This window comes from Rhagoletis pomonella, unplaced genomic scaffold (genome assembly GCF_013731165.1).
Source record: "Rhagoletis pomonella isolate Grant_MI unplaced genomic scaffold, Rhpom_1.0 Rhpom_scaffold_00007, whole genome shotgun sequence".
In the NCBI taxonomy this organism is placed as follows: domain Eukaryota; kingdom Metazoa; phylum Arthropoda; class Insecta; order Diptera; family Tephritidae; genus Rhagoletis; species Rhagoletis pomonella.
In genome coordinates, this window is record NW_023458561.1 from 17,500,882 (window position 1) to 17,526,541 (window position 25,660).

The window sequence follows — 25,660 nt, forward strand, 5'->3', positions numbered from 1 at the left end:
TTGTGTACTTTTCTACTACCATTTTCGTATCAAGAGATTTCATTTGTTCCTCTTCATCCTTCCTTCGTACATAAATTTAACATTTTAAGGCTGTCAATAATTACATAATAGTAATCATATCCCTGTCGGGAAACTCCGAACTGGTGTACCAAATTTGTAGTTTCATACTAGATCTTTATCGCCAAAAACGATCCAGTCCGATAGTAACTAGATCGCCACCAGATCAAAAGCAGCGAGATGTGGTACTTTTAAAAAACAATTTTGTTTTTAGAAATCTATATCTAAAATGACGAATGTAGAACTGGTTCGAAACCAGCAATGGAATTTCAAATTTCAAATTGTGCCTAAGGCCTGCAAAAATAGTGCCAAAATGGAGATGAAAGTGCCACAAAATTGAAATTGCTTTCTTTTAAGGCTTTTTAAGAACCACATATGTATTTTTAGAAATATTATCTATTTTTAATTTTAAATGTACTTCATTGAATTATTAGAGTAAAATCATATTAAAATAACACAATATTTCAATTACGAAGGGGAAAAACATTTAAATATAACTGTTCGGACCTGTTTACACATATACATACCTATGTACGAAATAATAGCATTGCGACATTTTGACCAGTTTTGACTATTATTTACATTGAATAATTTTTATTAATTTTATATAATGGCCCTTATTTTAAATTTTAAGAGGTTTTAATTTTCACTTTTCGAATCTATGAGTAATATATCGTTGTTTAAAGTACAAAACCGTGTATCGTCGTTTTGCAAAACCGCGTAACTGACATTTGCTGCCAGAAATTGGATTTACTCACACAAGCTCTTGGCTCAATCCTTATCCGTTCGTCCTGAAATATACTAGCCAGAAATGCGAATGCTTTATAAAAAAGAGAACCATTTTGAAAAATGAGTGTTTTTACTCTCTAGAAAATAATTTATGCAACCTCACATATGCGGTTTTGTACTTTAAACAACGATATGATTGTTTGTTATATACTGTCTAAACTTCTGTAATTTATGATTGTGCCAAAACTGAATGAATTGTGAAATTGATCTTGTAAATGAAAGTGCCAAAAATGGTACTATTGTGCCTACTTTTCCATCACTGTGCGAAACTATAGAAAAGGGATGCAGAACGAACTAGATCTGGTCTAGCGAATTTTGAACTAGTTCAGAACTACCGAAAAAGGGATGCGCGGGGGGCTTGTTTACTTTAAATAGAGTTTTGCTAGGCGGGTTTTTCGTTCAAATACGCTCTCAATCTGCACTTCGCAGATGCTTTTTCATAGTTTGGTAATACAAAATTAAAATTTGTGTTAACATTAAAACATATCTTGGGACCTTCTGGAATCTAACTAAAAACAGGCAGCACCTCTGCAAATTCAGCTACAGCTAAAGGTATGTAAACGTGTTTTCAAATGCCCAGTTTGATTTACATACATTCATTGAAACAAATTAGATTTCAGATTTAAAAGACATTTCTTTGCAAATAATTAAAAATCGCTATCATGGTAAAACCAAAAAGACAGTTTGAAAACATCTTGTTACGTTTTTCGTCTGTCGGGGGGATTTATCGAGAACCAGTACTGGGTCTAAATCCTTGCAGGGAAACCGCGGACTAGTGAATCAAATATCTAGTTCCGTAATAGTTCTTTATCGCCAAAAAGGAACTAGTCCGATAGGAACTATATCCCCAGCAGTCCAAAATCGGCGAAAAGTGGTACTTTTAAAAAACTACTTTTTTCAGTTTTTTTCACTAGAAATCTATATCTAAAGTGACGAATTTAGAAATGGTTCGGAACTATAGAAAAAGGGATGCAGAACGCACTAGATCTTATTTGTCGAATTTAGAACTAGTTCGGAACTATCGAATAAGGGATGCAGCGGGGGGCTTGTTTACTTTACATAGATATGTGTTCGGCGGCTTTTTCGTTCAAATACGCTTCTATTAGTGTTTCGCAGATGCTTTTTCATAGCTTGGTAATACAAAACTAAAATTTGTGTAAACATTTCAGCATCTTAGGACCGTCTGGAATCCAAGAAATAACAGCGAGCACCTCTGCAAACTCAGCTACAGCTAAAGGTATGTAAACGTACATTTCTTACAACCATTCAAACAAATTTAATTTCAAATTGAACACACATTTCTTCCAAAATAACTTAAAATCGCACACACGGAAGAACCAAAAAGATTGAAAAAGCATGATACTTTTTTCTATCGTCTGTCGATTTTAGAACTGGGTCGGAACTATAGAATTTGGGACTAGTTCGGAACTATCGAAAAAGGGATGCAGCGGAGGGCAATTGACACTTCCTAGGACATCGCCATGTTAAATTCGCCAGTTGCTTGCATGCAAAAGAGATTTATCGCGTCCAGTACTGGGTCTAAATGTACTAGAAGCGCACTAGTTTAGAACTAGATATTTTCCCCACAGGGACCCTAATTTAATTTTCTGCTCCACTCAAACACATATTTCGATCGTCTTATTTTTGCGCCTTCGCACGCACATTCATATACATACATACATACATACATATATACACACAAATGCATTGGTTTACTTTGTGTATTTGCTAGTTTCGCTTTGTTTTGTCCGGCAGCCAGTTGGATGACACAGTGAAACAGCTGCAGCTGCTTTCTATCCTTCTTCAGTTCGCCCGGAGCACGTCAACAACGCAAAATTGAATTGAAATGTTTTCAGCGGAAAGGGCGAGTCGAGCAATGAGCTAGTTGATTTTGTTGAGTGGCGGTGTGTTTTTTTGCTTTGGTATATGTATTTCTATTTTGAAGGTCTGCAATGTATCGGGCAAACACGTGCGAATGTTTTTGTCGGCAACACTTCACTATAACGCAATTTTCAGCTGTGGTTCTGTTATGGATCCCACTTTCACTTCACGGTAAATAATTTTCATTTACATATGTATGTACATACATACATGCATGCATATATAACAATATCTTTTATTATTATGCTTCCGTTTACCAAAAAAGATGATCGGTTTTAAGTATTCACTTAGTTAAATTTAATTTATATTTCATTTCAAAGTTCTGAAGACACCTTGACCCATAATTTAATTTTTTTGTCTGTTAATTCTAGTCTCAATTATTTCGTTCTTTCATTGCTCTATTTGCCTTTCTGCTTTTTTTGTTTCTGCCCAGCTTTTTGTTATGAACACCGCATTTGTTTCAATATTAAAACAGCTGCACTTACATGTGTTGTGAAAGGTTTTCAATCATTCATACATATGTATATACGAATGTATGCGGCAATATTCATTATAAGTAGTTGTTACTCAGTTACAGTTTTACTAAATATTTGGTTTGTTTACACTTAAACTGATGTAAACAGGCAAATGCGAATCACTGGCGCAGACGCTCATGCGGCGAAGGGCACCCTTAAGAAGCACCAACACAAAAGACTGAGGGCACAAACTTTCTTTCCCTCGTTTCTCACAATTTGCACTCTGCAATATAGAACTTGTAATTTCTAAATATCTGATTATACATATGTTCATATTATGAACTATGTTAAGCGTTTAGTGCTATAGACAACCAAGTGGCACACTTTAACCTGACCGCTTCGTATAACCGGCACCAACGCGTTCACCGATGGCACTGAATCCAATTCAACCGAGAGCTGGTCGCAAAACCATCGGATTTTCAATTGCTTTTACAGCGTCGACGTGTCTTTGCAAACGCAAAATGAAAACACACTACGAATGCAACACAGCCCGACAAAAACAAAGAACAACTGATGCACAATTAATTCCGTCAGTCTGTTTTATGTCACTACGTAAACATTGCGTTCCTAGAGATGTACCTCTGGAAAATATTTTCCTCGCCTTGGTTCGAAGTATTCACCCGCTTCACGTGTGCACTTGGCAACGTCGGTTCCGCGTTTAAAACTTGGCTCTGGCCAAAATTTCACTTTAGTGATGATGCCCTTTCGTGTGGAACAGTTACTCGCTGTGTTCGGATCTCGGAAATGTGCTTCTCTCGGTCAGTACAAAGGTGGTAGTTTACACATTCCATTTTTGTCGCTGTTTCCATCTGTTGTCATCCACAGCAGAGGAAAATACTTTTCGTGACGCATGCGCGCTGTTACTGTTGGCGCGGTGGTTGGGGACGTGTTGTATTGCAGGCAAACAGCTGTTCCACGGCTGACGAACGAGCGCTGTTTGCGGCAGCCGCTTGAGTGCCTCAGGCGCTTGCCTGCTTCCAGCTGCTGTGCACCTTTCGCTTACATTCTTTGCCCTGCCCATGCCTTCGCTTTCAGCACGGCATATCTGAAATTGGCATTTGCTTGAAAGAAAAAAATACACAAAGAATAAGTGTCAGCCATCGGTGCACATTCAAGAGCAGCCGGTGCATTTTGTTTATTCCATTTTTTTTTGTATTTTTTTTGCTTCTGTTTCTGCTCGTTTAAGCATTTGTGATTGCTGTGGTAGTGTGATTGTGTGGTTGACCTGGTATTATCGATGTAATTTCATATGAATGAATGGTTAGCCATAGTCGTGTGCACTGGCCAAATGTTGCTGCAGGCGAAAGATGGCACAGCAAATTTTTATTGATATGGCTCCGAAATATTTTAATTAAAATTATTATGCAAAAGAAAACCTGTTAATACTATATATGAGAGAAGATCGCTGTATATAAATAGTCGTATTCGTAATTTGTTGTATATGCCCTTGTATTCTATATTTGTTTTATTTATGGGTTTTTGGTAAATAATACAGTAAAGTTCTACATTGCATTACTATAGAAATGTTACTGCGTTTTTGCTAGAAAACCATAACTACATAAAATAAAGAATTCAAGCACATATAAAGCGAATCCCGGCCAAATCGCAGGATGATTTTCCTGAACGGAGGAGGAGACTGAGTAGGGGTTGAAGGCTAAAGCGCGATACACGGCTGCGTTTAAGATCTGCGACCAAATTGGTGGCTAGACCAACCGGACTGGGGAGGAGGAGAAATGGTTGGTTTAGGCTAGGGAGGAACTAGAGAACGGCCGGTCTTACTAAGCTGCGAAAACACAATTCTCTGCTAAGGCTCTAAAGTTCGCAAACCGCATCGAGGAGCAAATTGTGGTGTCGCAAGCAAGCAAAAGGTTAAAGAGGTGGTAGCAAAGCCTCTAAAGAAACAGAAATGTAGGGACGAGGCTACGAGTCCAAACTTCATACAACTGCCCTCTATATCCAAGGCATCGGCGGCGGCCATTGTGATTGCCAAGCCAATTCTGGTCGTGGCGCTCATCGACGCAGTAACCCGCTCGGACAACTGATGCAAGAAAGGTGAGAGGCAGTGGAAATGAAACTACTAGAAGTCTTATTCCTAAAAAGGGAGGCGAAGCCGAACGCACCTATGCCGACATTTGACTGAGCAGGGTGGTTCAGCGGCGTCAAAATAATAAATTGGAATGATGTTCCCTCATTAGCATGGGTAAAAAGAGCGGTGAAAGGCCTCCAAGGCCTATCGTCGGACCCAAAGGCAGAGAGCGGAAATATTCATGTATGGACGTTCATACATTTATGATTTAATACGCGAACGTGTACATACACACATTTTCTAGTTCGTCCTTGTTCGCGAACGAGAAGCATAAATCAAGTCCAGATCGTTCGTGAATGTATTTATTGGTGAATCAAACAGCGTGCGTTCATATACATATGCATCTATACTATTATATAAAATTGATTATATGGAGTACGTTTGTAACGACTTATTTCTCAAAGTACTAAACCGATTTTAATATATTTTTTTTTAAAACGAAGCATTTGTAAAAAGACGCAGAGTGGCATACTTATATTTTTTATTCTTGGAAGATAAGCACCCTTTTTTTGGGTGTAAAGTTACAAAAAATTACAAAGACGTACAAGCATAAGCCTATTTGGTTGCCAAATACAGCGCATAGCTACGCGAAAAATCTGTACATCAGTGCCGATCAAACAAGAGCTCACAAAGGCAAAAGAGATGTGTATGAGCGACGTGACTATTTGAGCGAAACAGCGTTCTCTGATTGAACATCAAGAATAGGCATGTTTTATTCAACCATCACAAGCAAATAGCTAAATCTTGGCCAACTAACACGAAATTAGCTGATTTCCTATGTTAGCCTAATTTTGACAGTTGTTTGACTGCAAATAGTGCCAAAGAAAGTTTTTGCCTCTTTCTCATTGGCTGAAGGAGAAAATTTCTGATGCTGAATGGCAATGACTCTTGTTCAATATACAAGCCAAGATAGCTTTTCATAAGCCAATATAATTATGTTGGGTAAGTCCTCCATACAAAATAAGCTAATAGCTTAAATTTGTGGACAAATAAAACACGGCTAATGATAGAATACTAGCGAATACCCGGCGTGCTTCGCTGCGCCTTAAAAGTAATTTTGTTTTGTTACTCCCTCTCACAACATTCGAAAATATTAGTTAATATGGTTGTACATATTTGTATAGTAGGGAGATTTTTTCAAATTATATAAATATACGTTATTTGAATATTGAATTAATACACGTTTGAGGAAAGGGTGCGATAGTAGACTCCAGTTATAAGATTATAAATTAAATTTCCAAGAGAAAGTCGGTTCTTTACATATTTTCTAATTACCTTCGAAAATATATTAACTCAAAAAAAAAATAAACAATGCTTCATAGATCGATTTTTTTTAAATCTGACTTCATAAAGTTATTTAAAAATGTTTTGTAAATGAGGCCATAAGAGCTTAGGGGGAGAGTTACAACACAAAAATACATTTAAGGCGCAGCGAAGCACGCCGGGTAATTGCTAGTGTAGCTATAAGATACAAGTTTTTCGGTGGCAGTTTAAACTTAGCTCTCGTAAACTGAGTTTGAATTGAACAGGTGGCTGAATGTTATTGGCTAAACTTAGTTTAAACCAGCCAGCTCGAGCGTTTAAACTAAGTTTTAACCACAGCCGTACACTGAAAAACTGGTCCTTGGGCTAGTGATACTACTTATTCTATGCGAAGGCAATATTGCATAGAATTGCACCGTTCATCCGATTTAAAAAAATGAGAAGTCAAATGGAAGGGCTTGATCCCTCGATATGCAGGGTTGCCACCTGCACAAAAATTGTAATATTTACGCCGTTCGCCCGAATTTTCAAAAATAGGGTGTCAAACTAAAGAGTTTTGCCAACAGATGAGCAAGTACGGTTTATTGTTTGAACAGCGTTGCCACCTTTTGATACATATATTATAAACTCTGATCCGAACGTTGGACTAAAAAATGTGGTGTTAAGTTAGAGGCTGTGGATGTACGATAAAGTTTTAGTTTTTTAATATGTATTTTTATACCCGAGCGCACTTGTGCACAACAATTCGAAATAGATATATATTAATGTATACATAAATGCTAAGAATGAAAAAAGAAATCAATTAAGTGGTGACTGTCTGTGCGTTCATCACACACGATAACTCGAATAAAAATTGAGATATCTTAGAGAAACTTGGTATGTGTACTTCTTTTCAATGAAGAACGGATGGGATTGAAAATGGGGAAAAATCATCAAATAACCACGACTACCTCCCATATAACAGCAGCGATATTTCAGTACCTACTAAAGCTTATTCACTCAAAATTGATAGTTATAATGATTTTCAGGCGAAAAATAAGAATATTAAAAGCTTTTGGAAAATGGGCGTAGCCACTCCCACTTATGTCTCGCAAACTTGGTACAGTTGCTGCTCTTAGTAAAGCATACCAAACAGCTGAAAATTTTTAAAATCGGACAATGACCAAGCCCACATCCCATATAACGGTAATTTCAAGAAATACGAAATCTTCGATAAATCGGTAAATACTGAAGCAAATTTATTCAAAATTGATGTTTGCAATATTTCTTTAGCAAAAAAATACGTGTATAACAAAATTTTGGAAAATAGGAACCGCCCACTTATGACCACATATGTGTACCTCGGTAACCGTTCGATCAATTTGTACTAAACTCTGTATAATTAGTGTGCGTGGCACATAAAAGCAATACGTTGAAATCTATCTGCGATTTTTTGCATGAATCAACTCATAGGACTTACATCCAATAAATGCAAATACTTTTTTCTTCATGATTTTATACACTACTTAAAAAACTACTGTCATACATGTTTTTGTATTAATTGCGTTGAATCTGTACAATCCACAAGCAGTTATGTTACCTCTCTCTGAAAATTGAGTTAGCTGACTTAAGATCTAGGTGTGCGATATGATGAACTCCATCCTCAATATATGTAAGAGATAATTAGATATTTGTGTAAAATTTTCTAGCTGATTTTCATCCAATAGCTAAATGCACCCTAAACCTGCAACACGAGAAATATATTAGTGGGATTTATTAAACGTCGCAAAGTTGTTGCAAATGTCGCATTTGTTGCAAAATTTGCCACCTTGCGACACAGCTGATTACTTTTGTATGGAAACTCTCTTTCGACAAATTTGCGACACTGCCATAATATTTGAGCTTGCAATCACTGCAAACTTAAAGTCACATGATACTTATTTGGCTTGGAATACTTCAAGAAAAAGTATATTTGTTAAGACTGCTTCGAAATGTAACTGTAAAAACTTGTCTTTTTCACTTACGCGCGGCATTTTGTAAAAATTTTACATTTGTAATCCGGAGTTGCGATAGCTCGTTCATACAACTTTCTTTGCAACGTTGCCATTTCGTCTAAAATGCCACTTTGCGACGTTTTATGAAACGCACTGTTATTGGAGACTTCTTCAGACGTTGGCTAACATGCGAATTAGAGCTTAAAAAGTTATACCTACAAATTCATATGCGGAAGATCTTTATTCATTGCAGCACTTTATTTGGATGTACGCGTTAATTTTCACAGTACGTCTCTTTTTAGCTGTGATCAAAAACACGCCGCTGTGTCCTTTTTAATATTTTGATATTGATATACGTATATATATTTTTATATTTCTAACTTTGTTTGTAGGATCTTTTTATTATTATTTCTTAATCTAACAAACGGAGCATATTTTAAACGGTGACAGCCCTATTCAAACAATAAACCCTACATGCACATCTGTAAGCCAAACACTTTCATTTGACATCTTATCTTTGAAAATCAGGCGAACGACGTAAATATTATAATTTTATACGCAGGTGGTAACCCTTATAAAAACTAACACCTCAATGCTCATCTAGCGGTCAAGCCCTTTTATTTGACACCTCATTTTTGAAAATCGGATGAACGGTGCAATTCTTATGCAATTAACAAATTGCCTTCGCATATATCTAACATACGCGAACGCGAACGATCTGGACTTGTTTTAAGCTTCTCTTTCACGAACGAGAAATAACAGGAGAATCGTTCATGCTCGCGTTCGCTTACGAACGTGAATGCATATTTCCGAACCAGTGATCGGACTTCTACCACATTGTGGTAGATCTGCCACTTTTTTGAGCATCTACCACACAAGGTCTGAAATCTACCACATATTCGCATTTTTGAGTAGTTTTATTTTTGCTCGACATAATTTTCTTAAGTTTAAGAGCAGAAATTGTCCAATACTAAACACTAACAACAGGCAGAAAGGGATTATAAAATAAACTGTAAAATATTAATATTTCTCAATATTCAGTTTTTCTACAGAAAACGTGGTTTTATTGTGTTAAATTGCAAAATATATGATTTATAAAAATAATTAATAGCGAAAATGTTAAAAAACGGCGATTTTTGTGAAAGTATTAGCAAATTTCAGTGCATCTAACGTTTCTAAAGCGTTGTCCAAGTAGCGGTTTCTGGAACGTGCTACATTTGTTCGTGATGTGATAAAAATAAAAATTGGCAGCACTCCGCAAGGTTGCAGAAATCTTTCAAAATATGTTCGAAAAATATGTTGATATTGGAGGAACGGCTTTACACGTTCAAGGAGAAAAATTGCCAAAACTCAACGCAATTTTTAGCAACTTCAATCCTGCACTTTAATATACTAAAATAATTTTTTTTTAGATTCTAATTAAAATGTTTGCAATTTATGTGAAACCTTGCAGAATTTTTTTAAGTTTGTACAAAGTTTGATCCAAAACCTGAGATCTACCACATTTGTTTTAAATCTACCACATTTGTTTGAAGTCTACCACATTTTTTCCAGATTCTACCACACAACTTTTTCTTCGTGTCCGATCACTGTTCCGAATCCTGCCCAAAGGCAAAGGTAACGTTCCTGGCGTGGTGAAACCAAAGCATGCGCTGGGTTTACTGCTAAGACAAAACCCGACTGGTGACTGGGGATCGAGCGTGGGATCAAATGAGTGTGGTCAGCAATATAGTATATTCTCCAGAGAAATAAGACGGAATAAGACATTCTCTATGCTCACAGGCGGCTTGATGGTTGTGACGCTAAAGAACGTCAACGATGAATCGCTCCTCGTTGCGCCTTACTGCATGGCCCACGGACTAAAAATTAAAAAGGCAAAAGTAATGGTATTCTATATTTAGTAATAAAACCTCTTAGTATTATTTTGCCATTAAAAAGCCTCCCCTAAGTTTGTAACACTAGAATTAGTAAATACATCTAAAAAAATAAGTGCGCTTGGGCCACACTGGAGAAGTGAAACTTACGGTACATATCTATTTTGTCTTATAATCTATATATGTAAACCTATTTATGTAAAGTAATTCGTAACAAACAAGAATATAATTTTTTTATATAGAGTATTCATCATATTGTATTTAATTGTGGATATAATTTAGCAAAATTCGAGAAAAAGGCACATGCAATTCACCAAGGTATAGAAAAAAATTCGTTTAATACTGAGTCAACATTAACATCCAGATTACGATGAATATTGAGAAAAGCTAGCCCATTGTGTGCTCGTTCTCTGCCCATGCCTGCACATTAGCCTGCGCCTTAGTTGTATGGAGAACATATTTTGTTAAGCTACAAAGCAAGCCTCACCTAGAAATGTTCCTTTGGTCATAGAAACGTGCATTGCGAAAAATGATTAAAATCGGACAACGGAAAGACGTGCCTCGCAGAGCGCTAAAGTTCAGCATTTTCTTGCAATTGCATATAAATTAGTGAAAATTTTAATATATGTATTTTAATGGCTTTTGGTGTAGTTTTGCCCCCGATGTCAAATATGGCTAACCTATTTTTAAACCACGTAAAATTACAAATTTCTTGGAATTCAGAAGTTAAATTTTAGCTAAGTAGATCAAATTGGTTCGAAGAAAAAAATTTGTAGTAGCGAAATTTTGATGTCGATAAAAATTTCGACTACAAAATCGATAATAATATTGGTAGCAAAATCGATTAGAAAATCGACAAAAATATCGATAACACAATCGATTAAAATATCGATAAATAATCGATAACAAAAGCGATAAATAATTTGTAACAAAATCGATATGTAATCGATACCAAAATCGATAAAAAAATCTATAAAAATATGGATAATCAATTCGATAAAAATATCGATAACAAAATCGATAGCAAAACCAGTAACAATATCGACAAAATATAGCGGTAACATAATCGATAAAAATATCGATTATTACATCGATAAGTTCTGAAAATGTCGACAGCAAAATCGATAACAATAACGATAAAAATATCGATTATGTTATCGGTAAGTCCCGAGAATCCCGAAAACCTCTAAAACCCCAAAATCGGCCCCAGGTTGAGTCTCTGTGTCTCTATCAATATCCCTTTTTTTTATAATTACCTTTATTTTAATCTTTTTTCTCATCTTCGTCTCTACTTTTATCGGTATCCTCATCCTCATCTTCATATTTATCTTTACTTTTACTTTTATGTTTATCGTTTTCTTCATCTACATATTCCCCTTCACCTTTGCCATTATCATTTTTGCTTTTATCTTTACGCATCTTTGTTTTTTGTTTTTATTTTCACCTTTGCCTTTATCCGTTTCTTTATCTGTGAAAGTACTCACTTTTACTTCTGTTCTTGTATTGGTTTTATTCTAAGTGTTATTCTTTAACCTTTTATTAACAAGTTTTTGTTAAATTAATACCATGTGCATATAGTCAAGAGGCACTTGTTTCAGCCCCAAACATTGCCGTTGCGCCATTTCCGTGTGCAGTTTCCGTTGAGTCTGCCAATTTACTCCCAACCAACCAACCGCCGCTAAAGAAGATCCACGTCAAAAAATGGATTCTAACATAGATTGTTTCGAAATATAATCAATATCGGAAAGTGAATACTCCAATGCTGTTTCGATAAACGGAGGATGGGCAAACGGTATGCAAAACAAAGCTTCGTGACAGAATCAGAATAGAAATATATTATAATAACATCCACAAATGCATACATATGTATATAGGCATTCACCCTATAGCATAATTTAGAGACAGTCTGGCAAAGCGCTAGTTCCATCGTACAAATTTCAGAACTGCCTCCGGAGTCCGGATTGCTGCAAAACGGCAGCAGCGCAATGCAGCTGAAACTTGTGGGGTACTATTTGCGCTATCGACAAAGTTTGGCATGTGAAATAAATCTACAAAATCTCGCTTCTCGTACAATACGTAAAGCATTCACTTGGGATAGATGGAGAAGTAGTCCCGTCCATTTTCGAACTAGTTCGTCGCGAGCTCCGAACCAGTTTAATTAGCAGCAAGGTCAAACATTTCTCCTTTTAAATATATACATGCATATGTACGAATTCAGCCTGCGCCAGCCGTTCTAACAACGACAACAATAAAAACAACACCAAAAATCATCAAAATGCCAACTGCACCCGCGACATCACACACAAAACAGCTAACACAAAAAGCAAAGTTTGTACACAAACCCGCATTTGTGCTGCTGAGTCCCAGCACCCCACCACACAAAAACCATCAGTTGGAGCACAGCTGCTGGAGTGCCTCAATAGGAGCTTTGGCACCAGCACAAGCGCAAACTGAAAGTCAGCATCAGCCGGCAAATGACGGAAAACGCCATTAGGTGAGATTTGGCCATACGAACAACAATTGTGCAACAATAAATGGGAAGCGACACCACACCAAAGGTACGGTCGGTCGGACGCTCAAAGTATGTTGGGGCTACTTTTAAAACATCAGAAAGTAAAGAAAAGTTGCCAGATTGAATTAATATATGAATATTAAAAGTTTTAGTTTTAAGCAACGTCTGCCGTGCGAGACTTCGCTAGATTATGTTATTGAAACGATCGTATAAAGATGAGGCCTTTGACTTTTTACGTTGGTAAATTCACAACTTTTGAACTTATGAAGATATGTAGGGGATTCACAAGACGTGTTAAAAGCCTGATTATGGCAACTTAACTTAACTTAACTTAACAGAACGCAGAACTTAGAGAATCAAAATGGAACAGATTTCGCCGTGGCATTAAGTTACGTTAAGTTTCGGCTGTTCAATTATAAGCAACACCCATTTAACAGAATTTTTAAGAGAGAGCCGTAAGTTACGTTAGGTTGCCATAATCAGACCATAAGTGTCGTAAAATTTTAAGCTTAAAATCTTGTTTATGTTATGTTATGCTAATTATATATTTTTTATCAGTTTAAAAATATTTCGGTGCAGTTAGATATCCTCTAAAACCATTTTAATCATTATTTTACATAAAAAATGTTAGCTTAAGATTTTACGACGGTTAGCGCGTCTTGTGAGTCCCCTAATAGTAACAGTTTAAATTGGAACTGCAAGAAAATAGTCACGCTTTGAAGGAGGTGTAAATACAAGGTGTTACAACTGGTGCTTTAAAATTTACTGGCGAATTTGATATACTTTTGAAAAATGTAAACATTTGAATCTTTCAGTAATTTCTGGAGTTAGATTACTGAAGATTGGTTAATAAAATTGCATTTCAGCATAAACCAAATAACAATTTCTACCAAACTCGGTAGGCGCATTGATTTCGAAAATTTAAAATGCGTCTAAAACAAAATTGTCCAAGTTGTGATATTTTGAAAAACTACAAGATCTGTACTTATGTATAAAATACGATAGCTAAAAACATCTCATAAAGGGGCGTTGCACCGCCGATTTGTGATAAAATGCTTTATCTCAGTAACCGCCTTACCCATCTTCAGCCTTCAGTAAACATTTAAAATGCATCTGAAACCGAAATAGCTAAACATAAAAATATGTAGAAATACAGGGTGCCATAGTAACAGGACGCTTTAAAATTCCTTTTCAAATTGGTTGTTTAGTATCATTCTGAGTTCGGGCCCAGTTTCTGACCAACATCAAAAAAATAAAACATAAAAAAAGGTTTTTTTTTTAATAGCGGTCGCCCCTCTGTAGGGAATGGCAAAACTCTTAGTATATTCTGTCATGAAAAACAGCTTCTCATAAAAATACAATTGCTGTTTAGAGTCGGCGTAAAACTGTAGGTCCCTCCTTTGTGTGACAACATCAAGGCGCACGTCATAAATTGTGTAAGCGTCAATGTCTTATTTGTATTATTAATAATAATAATAGATTGGCTCTTACACATATGTTAGTGTTTGGCCGAGCTTCTCCTCCGATTTGTGGCGTGCGCCTTGATGTTGTCACACAAAACGGAGCGACCTACAGTTTTACGCCGGCTCCGAACGGCGATTGCATTTTTATGAGAAGCTGTTTTTCATGGCAGAAATACACTCGGAGGTTTGCCATTGCCTGCCGAGGGACGACCGCTGTTAAGAAAAAACCTTGTTTTCTATATTTTTTTGCGATGTTGATTTGACCAGGGTTTGAACCCAGGCGTTGCGGAGTGGAAGCGCGCACTGCTTACCACTACACCACAGCGACATCACATTATTATTACAATTACTTTTATTATTATTTAGTATATAACTTCTACATAATTATTTTTTGGTATGATAAAACCGGTGTTGGCAATTTGTTTTTAGGCAGTGTTTCCTTTTTGGCTTGACTTATTTGTTTGTATCTAACAGAGTTGTCAAACTATCGATGGTACTATCGATAGTATCGATAGTTTTATTTTTTTGCCCCTATCGATGAGTAGCGATAGTTTTTCCCAAAAAAGGGTAAACTATCGATAGTACCAGTTGACTATCGATAGTTTAAAACCTCTAGCACAGCCGATTTTATTTATAATGTCTCCATGTTTCTGCGCGTCAGTTTTTTAAGTTTGTCAATTTTTTATTAAAGTGATACTTTCATTGTGATTCCTCCTTTAATGGCCGTTTTCTCAAGCAACCTTTAATTGAAAAGCTCCCTTTATATTTAAACGTTGCTTCAAACCATAAGGCTCTGTCTGAAGTTACGCATTTCTATAATTGGTGTTTGACGTTTGTATGTTTCTTGGCTGTAAATAAATCAAAAAAATTATATTACGAAATTTAAACAAAATATATCATATTTGAAAATTTATAATAAGCAACAATTAAACAAGCAAATGCGGCAAATGATAAAGCTGTTTTTGATAGACTTTTTTATGCTGATTACGAGTCCGTAAGCATAAAGTTTCCATCAGCTCCAGACTTTGAGAAAAACGAGGTCAAAGTGTCAAAAAATCGCGTTTTTTGCAATATTTGAGAAGGTCTAGCACAAAAAACAAAAGGTGATAGAACCTTTAACTGGGGTTTAAATTAAAGCTATAACTCTCGGCTACTATCTCTGCACCTTGAGCTGATGGTCACTAAAAGTTATTTATTGAACAATATAAAAATACTGGAATAAATACTGTGCTATTAAAAAAAATTAATAAGTTTTGCCAAAATCAGTTTTTGCTGTTAAATAAATAACTATAAGTGACCTTAGGGTTAAGGTTCAGGGATGGTATTTTAAGCGATTGTAGTCGAAAGTTCAAGCCTTAATTCCAGCCCATGTAGAAGGCTCTACCTCCTCTTGTTTAATTGCGATGGGTACTCAAACTTCGCACAAAATCAGGTTTTGCTGTTCAATAAATGACTATAAGTGGCCATCAGGTAAAGATGTAGGGATGGTTTTTTCAGGGATAGTAGTCGAGACTTCTAGCTTTAATTTAAGCCTAATACCGCCTTTTGTTTCTTTGCTAGATCTTCTAAAACATTGCCAAAAAAAACCCGATTTTTTGACATTTTGACCTCGTTTTTCACAAAATCCGGAGCTGATGGAAACCATATACTCATGGATTCGTAATCAGCACTGACAAGTCAATCAAAAACAGCTGTAACATTTGCCGCAGCCAATTTTTTTCCATTTTTGTCGCCATGTGTTATAGATCATAAGAAGGAGCTTTCTTTACTAGGCTAATCATTTTATTTTTAACTGTAAGCTTCAGTAATAGATATATAAATAAATAAATAAAATTCGATAATAAAATGCTTTACTTACGACAGAACTATACATGTTAAAGCAATATTTAAACATAAAGTGAATTTTAAAGTTAAAAGTTACTTAAGAAAACGGCCCTACGTGTGTTTATATTTTCAATATTTTGTTTTTTTGTTTTTCGATGCCGTCCCTGTCGATTTAGAACAGTTTTTAACATTACATTGACTATCGATAGTACTATCGATGGTAGCGTTTGACACTATCGATAGTATTGCTGGAAACTATCTACGAGTAATGATAGTTTTTTTTCTGAAACATGGAAACTATCGATGGTGGCACTATCTATAGTTTTACAACTCTAGTATCTAAACTAGAGATGAGCAAAACACATATGTATATGGGAGAATCAAGTATATATGTAAAACCAAATATAGCGATAGACGTAGTACCCCCGGTACTTTCGAGGAGCAATAGTTTACTCATAGCATTGATTGGTGTTTGGCAAACAATTTTTGTGTGATAAAAATGTATTTATATGCGGTGCAATTTATATAAATAATTTTACAATTACAAAAGATATTCCATGAAAAAGCATGTGTGAACGTGATTGAAAAAAATATTAGAAAACGTAAAATGCGTGATTTACAAAATCATCACCGTGGGCGTACGTGAACGTGAGCCAAAGTCACTCACGCGCCCATCTCTATTCCAAAATTGGCATTATGTTGGAATAAAGACACATTGCAAATTCTTTGAAGTCTATTAGCTTCTGATAACGCGAAAGCTCAAAACTCTACTTAAATACCAGAAATCAGTCAAAACTTAGTTTAATAATAATATAATAATAATAATAGTAAATTAAAGTAAGACCAAATTTTAATTTCGTACTTATTCTGAATTGGTTGTAAAAGGTACCCCAGAACTGGATTTAAAGATTGGTGTATATTGTTAAAATATTTTCCGTAAAATTTCCCTTCAAGTATATAAATAAAAATATGAGAAAAAATTTCCCCATTCGTCATATATATACATATGTATATATATACATAATTTAATACATGTGCCAGGGATGGCATTTCAAAATTTCACAATGGTCCTAATTACGGATGGCAGCGATTAATCATTTGATTAAATTAATAGATTATTTTGGTCCAATTTACGATTTAACTGTATCGTAGTTTTTGTTTCATTAATCAATTACACTGTGCGACACTAAAAAATACCTGGGAAGTTATGTATATTTTCTGGCAGGTCTTTTCGTGTAAAATAAGAATCGAAATATGAAATTTGCCAAACACCCCGATTGATTCTCAGAAAATAAACCATCTCGTCATAAGACAAATATTTTAAAAATAGTTCATGAAAAACGCCCATTATTTTGAACCTCTCTTTTTATAGAAAATAAAACAAGGATGACGATGATGTAACATTAAATCCCTAATTTGCTGTTCTCTTGTATGTAAATCAACCTCAAAAAGTTTAACTGCTAATAACTAAGTCAGCTTTAGGAAATGCTAACCACTTTAGCTTTAAAAGGACGTTAAGATGAAGTCTCTACGATGAGCAGAACCTGAGATATAACGATTTGAAGAAGTACATCATTGGTCGGAATCATGAAATAATCCAAAAGAAATTTCCTCGAATTCGTGTTAGCTTCTTTCATGTATATGTAGAGACCATAAAAAAAATTTAGAGGCAATCGAAAGAATGACACCAAATTTGTTGTCCGCAGCAGTTTAGCGCAACCGTTACTAAAAAATCCGTCACTGTCAAATTCAACTCGCAAAGGTACACACCAACATGTTGTCTCAAATGATCAGAAAAATATTACGATCATCTAACACGCAACTGTTCAGTTGATCAGAAGTACACAACAACACGTTCAGAAGATGCAATGGCAACAGTTACTGAGCTGTTGCGCCTTCTGAACGTGCCCAATGCCTCACATAAATATGTATATGTATATGTATGTCCAGACATCAGTTGTACCAACTGAAAAACTTATTTAGCCACCATTACACGGAAAACTTATCGTAGTAAAGACATTCATTCCAAAAATTAGCCAAGCAATGAAACAAGAAGATAAGAATACTCCATATTTTACATGTGTCACATTGTTTGCTAAGCAGCCCACCCCATATCTCCATATTTGGTTTGATTTAAAACACTCGAAACCTCTTGGAAAAATTGGTTTAAAGGGGCTATTGGTCATTTAAAAAATTCAAAGTGGCGGTTTGAATATCATATATTACGAAGTCGTCAATTCGAACGTGCGTACATGGCGTATGAGTCACTCAGAAGAGATGTGAATGTTGCTCATACGCCATGGACGTACGTTCGATTTCAACATTTGCGTTATAAATGATAGATCAAATATGAACTAGCCATTTTGATTTTTTTATTCTGATTTCAGAATCATAATGAGCGATCTTGAAAGCTCCCGTTGTAAGATTATTATGGCCGCCATATTTAAACCGCCAGCTCTTAATTATGAACATATTCACGAAATTCTTTTGGGGTGGCAACCTGCTGATGGTCGTAAATTGGCCTCACAAGCTGTGACCAAATTATTGGAAAACATAGCAGAAAAGCAGAGCGCAACATTTGCTGCTGATGCGGCATATACCTACTAAAGTAGAAGACGCAGCAGATGAATTGAAATCACGGCAATTCCCACTGCCACCGCCACAGCTAGAGCCAATGCCAGTAAACGCAATGTTTGTCCAGGATTTTATTGCTGTTGTCAGTGTGTAGTTATTGTAGCTGCTGCCGGTGCTAGTGCCATAAGTGCAAGGTCTGCTGAATTGCACGAAATTGCGTGGGAAATGTTGGCGGGCAAATTGTGATAAGCTGACGCGCTGTGTCGACAAGGACACCCCACCGAGAACGTTTAGAAAACTGAATTATGCGGAGTGCAAAAAAGAGAAGGAGCTGTATAAATATATACGTATCTACGTATGCCTGTACTATGTACACGAACAAAAAAACAAATATGTAGATGGGGAGATTGGCGCGTATGGCGCATGTAGCAGAAACTTTGGTTACTGTGCGACATTTTTGGGAATAATTTTTTATATGATTAAATGTGTGCAATAGAAATATACATGTGCACATACATATAATACATATGTATATTTTGGTTGTTTGAGGTAATTTCGTATAGCCTCCGCGTCAATGGAGAAATTCAAACTAAGACAGCTGAGTTGTAAGTAGGAGTTCGTGAGTGTGTAGCAGGCACATTGGAACATTTGGGTTATTTGCCGCTGTTTTAATGCAATCCGGCCCTTTAGGCCCAATAGACAGATTTGTGGGCCAAAGTGCTGAAACAAGACTAATTTACGTGTTTAGTTAAAAGTTTTACGGACATATTACAGATCGTCGTTATAAATAATAAAAACCATAGTTTAAAAATTAAAAACACGCTTTCATTAATAGTATAATTAACAAATAATTTACAGATATAAATATTTCGTTTAAGAGGAATAGGGAGTTTATTATCTTCATTTCGTCACTAGACACGAATAAAGGCGCGCTATGGTTATGACAGCGAAAAAAGACGCATTGACGAAAAAGACGCGTAAAAAAACTTCGGCGAAAAAATACGCGTAAACCTAGTTGACGGCGAAGAAAGACGCGTAAGCATAGATTTATACCAAGTGAAGGACTGCCACTTCAGCATTATTCCCCAATTATTCCCCTTTGGGGAATGTACATACAATTACACTCGCAAACACAGTGGACCACGAAAATAAGTTTACTCTTCTTTATTCGCCATCAAATAGGTTAATGTGCTTTTCTTCGCCGTCGTCTACGTTTAGACGCCTTTCTTCGTTGAAGTTTTTTTTATGCGTCTCTTTTCGCGGTCAGCTTTTGAGCTCGCGCCTTTATACGTGTCTAGTGAAGATTTAATTTAACTTTCAAAGTGATTGACAATAAAATTTACTTAAATGGAAAACAAAACTTGTGTGGCTTGATATTAATTACCTCGCTTATTTTTAGAAACAAAATTCAGGCAATAGGAAAATGGACATTGTTGATCCGGATCCGTCTCCATACGCTTTTATTCATATTTTTTTACAAATAAATTGTCTGAAATCTCTTTATCGCAAATTTTTTACCAGATTTTGGACCAATTTTTATTTTCAAATATCATGCCTGGTGTGTACTGATGTCACAGGATGCGCATTTATTGCGTTAGCAAGTTCACCCTCCAGCGATATTTTCCAGTTTTATTATAGTCAAACGGAGCAAGAGAAACATGAAAATAAAAATCGAAGGAAAATAAAAACCAAAGAACTAAACAAACAAACAAACAAAAACGTCAGCAGTTATGGAGGAAACTAAAAGATCCGGCGATCGACGGAACAAGGTAATTTGCATACTCTACTAACAAAAGAATGAGAATTCAAACTACATTTCGGTGTGTATTATATGTATGTATGTATAGGAATATATAATATATGTATATGGATACTTATGTATATGAATACTTATGTATTAAAATCAGCAAATGGTGCACTCCTTTGGGCGCATTATTTGTTTGCATTATTGGTATGTACATTAGGGTGGCCCAAAAATACATGTGAAAAAGTAAAGTCGAAATTTTTATGCTCCCAACCCGTAGAGTTGTTCTATACCGAAAAAATATATCCCTATTTTTTATTTTGAAATCAAAAAATATTTAGAGGTCGCTCAAAGCGCTCAAAGTTCTCCATGTATTTTATATGGAAAATAACACTTTTCGTAGAAATGGTATAGAATTCTTGAAAATCAATATTTTTCGATCGGAAAACTCTGTTTCTGTGCAGAACGTGCCCAAAAATAATACCCGAGTAATTATTTTACCATTTTTCTCAGTAACTATATTTTATAGGTGTGCCAAAACCCCCAGAAAATGCCAGAAAATGCAATGGGGTGTAAATAAAAAAATCTTTACTATTAAAAAATGGTTAAATAAACAATTGGGTATTGTTATTGGAAGTCTCCTGAAGATAACCAGAGTCTGCTGATCGAAAAATATTGATTTTCAACAGTTTAATACCATTTCTACGAAAAGTTTTGATTTCAAAATAAAAGATATGGGTATATTTTTTAGATATTGAACAATCCTAGGGGGTAAGAGGATTAAAATTCCGACTTTACTTATTTTGGGCCAACTGGATTGTTCCAGTTTTGCACCCGATAGAAAATTGTACCATTTGTTTGACTTTTAATAATTTGGCCATAACCTATTTGAATATTTTAGCTTTTATGGTCATCTTGGCATACTTTTGCACAGGTTTTAGACAAAATCTGTTGAGATTGCGTACCGGTTTTCCTCAACGCCATGCCCAAGGTTTTGAATGCGATTGGGTGAATTTTCGCAATTGAACAGTGGCATTTTCACTTCCATAAGTTTTATGTCGGACTCAAATCTGGGCTTTACGAAGGTTTACTCCATGATTATAAAAACTTGGGATGTAACCTATTTGACCAGAGTTTCGGATAATGTTTCTGATCATTTTCCTGCTAAAATTGATAAAAGCCTGCGAAAAATATCCTCAGAAATGGACAAATTCTTTGAAAATGTTCATTTATTGTCACTTTTTACCATCGATTTTACCAAGCTTCCTAAGGCGTAACACGGTCCTACTTTATTTAATGTGCACATACAAACCACATAGTTTAAATATTTTGGGCGGTTAGGAGTATCCCTGATGCATTTTCACAGCACCTGAACCAATATTCCGATTGGAAACCTTTAATTTTATCCTCAGATTTAAAATATCTATTAATAGATATAAAATTTTGGTCCACACGTCTGTGCACGCGATAAATCGAGTAACAATTGAGATATCTTAACGAAACTTGGTATTTGTACTTCTTTCGGGAGTAGGATGGATGGTATTGAAAATTGGCAAAATCGGACAATAACCACGCCTTGCTCCCATATAACGGTAGTTTTCAGAGAAGAGACATTCTTCTTCATATTGGACACCAAACTTGGTGTCACACTCTTGATTGGATTAAAATTTTTTTATGGGTTCTATATATGAAGTAAGCTAACACGTGTTCGAGGAATTTTTTTTCGCTTTTTTTTGGAGATATGATCTGTCTAAGTTTGCATTTTTTCGTTATTCTGACTAATCAAGTCCTCCCTAAAATCGTTATCTCTCGGGTTCTGCCCATCGTAGAGACTTCAGCTTAATGTTATTTTAAAGCTAAAAAACGAGCTTAACATTTCTTATTAACAGTTGAACTTTTTGAAGTTGATTTGCATAGTGAAGATCAGTAAATTAGGGATTTAATGTTACACCATCGTCATCCTTGTTTTATTTTGCATAATAAGAGTGGTTTAAAAAATGGGTATTTTTCAAGAACTATTTTAAAATATTTTCCTTTATGACGAGATGGTTTATTTTGTAAGAACCAACAATTTTTTGTTTACCAAAACTTATGTTGAGATATATTTAGTAAGGTGTTAAACCCCTAAAAATGGGCGTGGCAGTTGTAGGACTTAAGTTGGCAAAACGCACATTTTATTGTGGATTTCGGTAGGATATCGCTTCGTTAACATTTGTTCCACAACTTTTTTAATTAAAGGATATTCTAGAAATGGGCGAGGCTATATATTAAGACCAAAGTTCAAAAATTTAGACCTTATTGTATATTTCGCCACAATATCTATATGGATTGAAAAATTTGTGGAACAAATATTGTTAACTAAGCGATATTCTGCCGAAATCAGCAATACAATGTGCGTTTTGCAAACTTAGGCGTCTGCAATAAAATTTTACTTTTTGCGAAAACCCGATGTTTATAATCTTACCAAATATATCTTAACATAAGTTTTCGAAAAAAATTAAAAAAAATTGTTGATTCTCAGAAAATAAACCATCTCGTCATAAAGAAAAATATTCTAAAAATAGTTAATGAAAAACGCCCATTATTATGAACCACATTTTTATAGAGAACTAGCAGATCCAGCGAACTTCGTCCCGCCAACATTTTCACCAAGAGTTCACGTTCATGATTTTTAGTGACGCATTTGTCTTCTAATATTACGGTTTGGTGGTTGTCAGAAGGCATATTTGCCGTCTTAAATAACTTAGCAAAACTGTACACGCATACAAAGATACGTAATAGTTTCAGAGAGCATGGGATTGATTTCATATATCTCCATACCAAGTTCGAGACCTATTCCATGAACATTTTCCGGGATATGCAGTATGAAAAATTCGGTTTGTTTGGGAGGTGCCCGGCTCCCTGCACCTAGCGGTATGAAATATGCTTTACATCCGATTCCCATACCTACCATATATAACACAAAAATTTCATAAAGATCGGTCGAGCCATGTAGGAAGAGTTCGGTTTTTATATATTAGATAAGCACGACGCGAGACATAGAAACAATTTTGATGAATTTCGGGTTCACAACTATTCTATCTTTTAAGTTGGAACCATAGCTGATAAAATATTCCACGCCAATGGGATGTGCTACGCCTCCCTTTGCAAACTCATTTATATATACCTTACTGTAAGCACCTACCATAGTTATGTCTGTATACCAAATTTAAAGTTCATGTGGCTTATAGTTCCGGAGTTATAGCTGATAAAATATGCCTATGGGATATGCCACGCCCACTTTTACAAACTCATTTATATGTATATACCCTAATATAAGCACCTACCATATGTGTGACTGAATAACAAATTTCAAGTTCATATGACTTATAGTTTCGGATTTATAGCTGATAAAATATTCCGCGCCTATTGGGTGTACCACGCCCACTTCTACAAACTTATTTATTTATACCACACTATAGGTACCTACCATTTATATGACTGCATACCAAATTTCAAGTTCATGTGACTTATAGTTTCGAAGTTATGGCTGATTAAAAATTTCACGCTTATGGGAGGTGCCACGCCCCCTTGTCAAATCCCAATTTGTTTACCCTATTATAGGCCCAGGTGTCATGGCAGTACTCTGTCAAAATTTTGTTCGTTTCTGCCCATTCGTTTAGGCTGCAACCTGGCACATGTATACAAACATACATACATACTTCCACAAATATATGGGAGATAAATCCTTCTCTTAGCGTAAAATCATTTTTGGGGATGTCTCGGCCACAGGGCCACCTATCGTGTAAGTTTCAAGTCCAAATATTTCTTTTAAATTGGCTAAATTGTTTTCTAAATATGAGCCAAATCAGCAAGTAAATGCAATTTTTATGAATATCCCGACCCCAGCGCCACCTAGCGATTAAATTTTTAGTCGAAATATTTCCCTTCAAGGTGCTGAAATATGTTCCAAATATTCAATATACGGAAAACTCTATGAAATTGTGAAATCGTGACGTCTCAGCTTTCTTCATCTAGACCGCGACCATGTGACTGGAGAGAAGTATTTTCAACCAGGATTCAGTCAGGTGGGCGCTGGGTTCGTTCGACCGCTATGAAGCTTCTCTCCGACAATGATATCCGTTTCCAAGGCTATGCGGATGACATAGTGATCATTGCCAGGGGGAAGTTTGAGAGCACCCTAGGCGACGTTATTCAATGAGGCTTAAGATTAACAAAAGGATGGTATGCTAAGTTAGGCCTTAGCATCAATCCGGCCAAAACCGCCATCAACCCATTTAGCAGGAAAAGAGCCCTGCTGGGCATGAGGGACATAACTCTGGAGGGTTCGGCGTCGCTAGCGAAGTGAAGTATCTGGGAATAATCCTAGACACCAAACTTCCATGGAAGAAGCATGTGGATGCGATCACCTCCATGGCTACGAAAGGGTTAATGGTGTGTAAGCGTCTAGCAGGAAAATCCTGGGATTGTAGCCACAAGGTCCTATGATGGCTTTACATCATGATAGTACAGCCACTGATTACCTATTGGGCGGTGACTTGGGTCTCAAGGACTACTCTGACCACGGTGAGGCAATCACTCAACAAGCTACAACGACTGGCTTGTGTATGCATAACTGGAGCAATGCGCACATGTCCGACGACGGCGATGGAAGTAGTGCTCGTACTCGAGCCTCTTCACATAACCATTGAGCAGGTAGCCAAAAGAGCTCTGCTTAGCTTTGCTTGAGAGGGATGTGTAAAAGGTATGTCACTTTATATATGTATATTATATTGGATTTTATTTTTGAAAATAGCATTCGACACTATTATATCCATTTTACAGAATGCTTTACCTTTTTTCTTACAAGTCAATCTAATTGGAAAAAATGAATAAATAAATCTAAATCTAATCCTCTAGGAATATGGAGAAGCTAGGGGCCTCGATCCCGCTTGCTCTATTCCCTAGAGATGACATAGGAAAAACTATAGTATTTGAGAAGAGATTTAAGATAGAGTTATGCAGCAAAACAACCTGGAGCGTTCCCGCATTCGAGGGACTACTCCAGGATTGCACACTGCACTGGTACACAATGGCTCGAAGACCCCAGACGGAGTAGGGGCAGG

At 36.0% G+C, this 25,660-nt stretch overlaps 1 protein-coding gene across 5 annotated transcripts in view; it reads right to left on the reverse strand.

Moving 5' to 3' along the window:
• The window catches only part of LOC118742387 (protein CBFA2T3), a gene marked incomplete at its 3' end in the record, with an annotated part of 208,950 nt that extends 205,040 nt beyond the window's left edge, over positions 1-3,910 (reverse strand). For 4 of the 5 annotated variants that reach the window (XM_036474426.1, XM_036474427.1, XM_036474423.1 and 1 more), the window contains 1 exon segment: positions 2,563-3,910. 5 annotated transcript variants of the gene reach the window in all.
• Positions 3,911-25,660: the final 21,750 nt, after the last annotated feature.